The 5,850-nt window shown below is 40.6% G+C and overlaps 1 protein-coding gene across 2 annotated transcripts in view; it reads left to right on the plus strand.

Moving 5' to 3' along the window:
• Positions 1-5,288: 5,288 nt before the first annotated feature.
• eloca (elongin C paralog a) overlaps positions 5,289-5,850 on the plus strand; it is a 4,520-nt gene continuing 3,958 nt past the window's right edge. The window contains exon 1 of one of the 2 annotated variants that reach the window (XM_006794615.3): positions 5,289-5,378. The gene's annotated coding sequence lies outside the window, so the exon portion shown is untranslated. Of the gene's footprint in view, positions 5,389-5,850 lie in introns of both variants that reach the window. The other variant, XM_035909475.2, reaches the window with a different exon arrangement.

The following is a 5,850-nucleotide window of genomic DNA, read 5'->3' on the forward strand; positions in this document are numbered from 1 at the left end:
GGGGCAAAAAAGTATTTAGTCAGCCACCGATTGTGCAAGTTCCCCCACTTAAAATGATGACAGAGGTCAGTAATTTGCACCAGAGGTACACTTCAACTGTGAGAGACAGAATGTGAAAAAAAAAAAATCCATGAATTCACATGGTAGGATTTGTAAAGAATTTATTCGTAAATCAGGGTGGAAAATAAGTATTTGGTCAATAACAAAAATACAACTCAATACTTTGTAACATAACCTTTGTTGGCAATAACAGAGGTCAAACGTTTACTATAGGTCTTTACCAGGTTTGCACACACAGTAGCTGGTATTTTGGCCCATTCCTCCATGCAGATCTTCTCAAGAGCAGTGATGTTTTGGGGCTGTCGCCGAGCAACACGGACTTTCAACTCCCGCCACAGATTTTCTATGGGGTTGAGGGCTGGAGACTGGCTAGGCCACTCCAGGACTTTCAAATGCTTCTTACGGAGCCACTCCTTTGTTGCCCGGGCGGTGTGTTTTGGATCATTGTCATGTTGGAAGACCCAGCCTCGTTTCATCTTCAAAGTTCTCACTGATGGAAGGAGGTTTTGGCTCAAAATCTCACGATACTTGGCCCCATTCATTCTGTCCTTAACACGGATCAGTCGTCCTGTCCCCTTGGCAGAAAAACAGCCCCATAGCATGATGTTTCCACCCCCATGCTTCACAGTAGGTATGGTGTTCTTGGGATGCAACTCAGTATTCTTCTTCCTCCAAACACGACGAGTTGAGTTTATACCAAAAAGTTCTACTTTGGTTTCATCTGACCACATGACATTCTCTCAATCCTCTGCTGTATCATCCATGTGCTCTCTGGCAGACTTCAGACGGGCCTGGACATGCACTGGCTTCAGCAGCGGAACACGTCTGGCACTGCGGGATTTGATTTCCTGCCGTTGTAGTGTGTTACTGATGGTGACCTTTGTTACTTTGGTCCCAGCTCTCTGCAGGTCATTCACCAGGTCCCCCCGTGTGGTTCTGGGATCTTTGCTCACCGTTCTCATGATCATTTTGACCCCACGGGATGAGATCTTGCGTGGAGCCCCAGATCGAGGGAGATTATCAGTGGTCTTGTATGTCTTCCATTTTCTGATGATTGCTCCCACAGTTGATTTTTTCACACCAAGCTGCTTGCCTATTGTAGATTCACTCTTCCCAGTCTGGTGCAGGTCTACAATTCTTTTCCTGGTGTCCTTCGAAAGCTCTTTGGTCTTGGCCATGGCGGAGTTTGGAGTCTGACTGGTTGAGGCTGTGGACAGGTGTCTTTTATACAGATGATGAGGTCAAACAGGTGCCATTCATACAGGTAACGAGTGGGGGACAGAAAAGCTTCTTACAGAAGACGTTACAGGTCTGTGAGAGCCAGGGATTTTCCTTGTTTGAGGTGACCAAATACTTATTTTCCACCCTGATTTACGAATAAATTCTTTACAAATCCTACCATGTGAATTCATGGATTTTTTTTTCACATTCTGTCTCTCACAGTTGAAGTGTACCTCTGGTGCAAATTACTGACCTCTGTCATCCTTTTAAGTGGGGGAACTTGCACAATCGGTGGCTGACTAAATACTTTTTTGCCCCACTGTATAAACTTGAGGCAAGCCAGAAAAGACTTCTCAAAGATTTGGAGGATGCTATTTTTCCTCATGCATTATTTGCTGCGAATGGCTTCGTCTTAACGGATGCATAAGTTGGGGTTTTACACTCATCGTCACAATGCCAGGAGTGTACCATTAATGCATGGCTCGTGATAATTGTGCTTCACTGACTCGGAGTGCATTGTTTCATCCTACTGCTTTCACCATTAGCTGCTAAATACTACTATGTCAGCATCTATTTCTCCTCAACCCATTTGTTTGATCAACAGCTCTACCTGCTCACCTATTTATCAAAGGAGCACATAAGAGGACCCCACCACCGTACAAGGTAAACAAAGACAGGATATCAAAAGTGGCACTTTGCCACATATGATACTTTACATTCTCACTAATTTTCTGGTAAATCAAATTACACAAACACAGTTATTGTGGAAGAAATAGAATAAAATCCTTTGATATAAAAAGTTCATATACAATTTTTTATTTCATGGATTTTAAGACTTTTTAAACAATTAGCATAAATTGATATTGAGATGCTTCTGTTTTGAAACGTCATGGGCTGCTGATGCTGAGCTTCATGGGATTAAGACCAACATGAGAAGTGCAGGGCGCTGTGGCTGGCTGCAGGCTAAAGGAACAGTGCACTCAGATTCACTGTGACAAGACTCCCCTTCTTTTCACTGAAGAAGAATTGCCCAAAGACATTCATCCCCCATCTTTCCCTATCATGACTATAATGCTGACCTGGTTTCATTCAGGGCTTCTCTACCAAGGTCATTGTACTACTCCTTAAATGGTCCTAATGTATTTACATATGACCAACCGATGTGGAATTAAAACTGTGGTATAAAGAAGAAGAAATTGTGTGTGCTGGTAAATATAGACAAGTGAGACAGAGTCTTCCCACAACACCATATCCACTTTTGCCATTTATCATTAATGATGGAAAAATCAGCAGATAAATGTTTAAAGTATGCCCACTATTGTCATTTCCATATGCATATTTTCTTTATTGGACTCCATTAGAGTAGCTTTGAATTATTCACAGTTCAAACTCATTTTTAATTATCTTATACTCAACTTTGGTGTGGCCGCTCAGTTGAAGATCTGTCTGAAAAAAAGTTGCTTTAGCTCTTTTCCGTCTAAGACCACTGCCTCTTTGAGTCTCTACTGATAGGCTAGCCTTTGCAAACAGAGGTTTTGAACAGGAGGTTGGCGAGGGTATAGTGCACAGCACAGATGACCACATGAAGCTTTCCCCTTTCACTGACACAATACAGAGGCAAGCGGAGCAGAATAAAAAGATGAATTGATCATTTAGAGCACTCCGACATTTGTGCTTTTGCCTCATTTGGATTAATTGTACATGCACTTACTCTGTTATTTGAAACTTTGACCGTGTTTACACTACTATGCAAAAGTTTTGAGTCACCCCTCACTTCTTTATATTTAACTTCTAAGAAGCCAGACTTTCTTTTTAATATTTTAAAGTGATCTTGAGCAATGGTTCCCCAGGCTGTTTGGAAGGCTTTCAAGGTTATTCTTGGACATTGGCTGGTTTTTCTGATTTTCAGTGTAGTTCTTGTACCTGAACATTTTCAAAAGAATGTTTTTTAAGCTACTTAGCACTGACCTGTGAATCATGTAAGAATATAAACGGTACAAAACTCAAGGGGTGAACCATTGTTGTTTCACATAACAGACTATTTAGCAAAGAACCAATTTTAAACTGTATTTTTAGGCAATTTGTTAATAGCAGTCTCTCACAAAAACACACTGCTTATTCCCATTTCTTTAGTCGATTTTATTAAAAATGGCAAATGTAACACAGTTTGAAAGCTATAAAGTATTTTTGCACCAACAAGGTGATTCACAAAGCACTATTAGCTTGCTGAGGTATGCCAAATTTTACAAGAACTTGACTGAAAATCAACACCGAGAGGTCTTTTGGATTGATGAATTAAACCTGACATGGCTTGAAAATGATTCGAAGCACAAAAGCATGCCTTGATAGGAAAAGTCTGGAGAACTATTCCTGAAGACTACTTAAAGAAATAACAAGAAAGCTTCCCCAACAGAGTTGGCTGTGTTGAAGAAAAAAGCTGTATTTCAAGGTTGTTAGAATTACACAAACTCAGATTTTGCCTTATACAGTGTATTTCCATGTATGTTTCCACTTTTCAATAAATAGCTGCAGCCGTTTCTCATTTTCCTAGAAAAATACAAAGAAATAATTGGTGGCTCAAGTTTTTCCAAAGCACCAGAGGTGGGTACAAGAAAGTGTGATCTGTATAGAGTTCAGTTGTCACAGGGATGAATGGTATCACTGCACATGACACGAGTGTTTGCATGTGTTCTGCGTGTTTGTGTGGTTTAAGGAAGCCCTGTTGTAAGGGCCCACAGCAGCCTCCCCAAAATAGAGCCGAGAGCAGCTGCAGCCGGGTGGGTCGTATCAGAGGGACATCAAAGAGGCCGCCGCCACCCGCCCTCTCTGATCATAAGCACTAATGGTGTAATGGGGGACTGGAAGGTCAGTGATTGTTTTTGGTTGTGTGTCTGTGTATGTAAGAGAGAGAGAGAGAGAGAGAGAGGGAGAGAAAGAAAGTCAACAGGCAACAATGGTGATAGAACCTTCTGGAGCACAAAGCAACAGCATATAATCCTTGCAATAAAAAATAAATACCAGATTTGGTGTTGCCTCTTCACTGATATCTATGGCAGAACCCAGCACAGCCAATTATAAATAACTGGCTAGTGATGTCTTGGAAAATGGATTCCTTCTCCCACTGGTGAGTGAACTCTGGATCCCTAGATAAGTGGGAAAAAGTATATCACAGTCCCACAATATTATCTGTAAGGAACATACACTTCATCACTCTTGCATCAAACTGTACAGTTTCCAGGCATGCTCAGTATACTACTCTTAGTGTCCCAGCTCAGATAACTCTGCGTCCATTTGTGAGCCTCAGATTTCAACAGTCATCACTTTTCCTGCATGAAGACCTCCAGGCAGAGAGGTCCAGTCAAAGACACAGTCTGAATCTGAGCGTACGACACCCCATTTGCTGTAATGTTGTCCTTATGTATTCGATATTCTTATGATATTTTGTATTCTTATAATATTTTGTACTGGCTGGACTTCAGAAGATATAAAAGCACAGAGTACATGCCTCCCCCGCCTCTTCTTTCTTGAATCCAGATTTATTGCCCTATAAAATGTCTCTGTCATGTCCAATCAGCACCTGCTGTCGCTCGTCACAGACCCAGTGGAAACAGTCGGAGAGGTTAAGCTTGAACACAGGCGCTCTCTATAGGATTAACAAGGCATTAACCCGTAAACCAATTTTAGTCATCTGAGCTCTTGATAAAATAATAATAATAATAATAATGATAAAATAAAATAAAAACCCAGAAAATGTCTTACTTCTTCTGCTTATTTAGCCTTATCTGTTTACCTTAATGTATTATTTCGATATGCTAACTCATATACAATAGCGGACAGTTAAACGCTCATTATCCTGACACGCATTTTGTGATCGTAGAAGACAATATTTTATTTTTTAAAAAGAAAAGGTTGCTAGCCATAGTAATATGAATATTATTATTTATTTTTATACACATAAGAGCAAAGAGCCGGGCAGTTTTCTTTTTCGACTCTGCGGAACAAATTTACTGCGGACGTGTGTTCGCCCATACTGGTTCCGGGTTTCAATATCCTGGTAGCTAACGTTAGCTGAAACACAATCTGCTCTACGCTATAAGGTACATAGTGGTAAGAATCCGTGTATCTTTTCTGTTGCGTGATTTTATGTATTGCCGTATGTCAAAGTCAACTATGTGGTTTGAGTTTTACATTGTAAAGAAGCGGTAAATTAAAAAAGCTATATCAATTTTTTGGAAAGGTTTTAGCAGGCTAGCCAGAGCTGACTAACCCTGACGGCTGCGTACACGTAAGATAGAGGAATAAATTCATAGTCATTGCTGTGTGATTTAGATATGATGGATGAAGAGGATTTACAGGTGAAGATGTTCATATATCTCTGAAAGGAAGCTAGCTTTGTTTTAACGGGCCTAACTTTACGCGGCGTTTGTCATAAATCATATTCGACGGGATAGCCAGCGTTAACATTTAACAACCTGCAGTTTGACAAACACAGTGGCAACCGTTGTGTAATCTAGCCGATTAAATGTTGACTTGCAAGTTATGCCCCAAAAAGAGTGATGTTTTAATGTT

The sequence above is a fragment of the Neolamprologus brichardi genome, chromosome 9, assembly GCF_056152115.1.
Source record: "Neolamprologus brichardi isolate AB-2024 chromosome 9, ASM5615211v1, whole genome shotgun sequence".
In the NCBI taxonomy this organism is placed as follows: Eukaryota; Metazoa; Chordata; class Actinopteri; order Cichliformes; family Cichlidae; genus Neolamprologus; species Neolamprologus brichardi.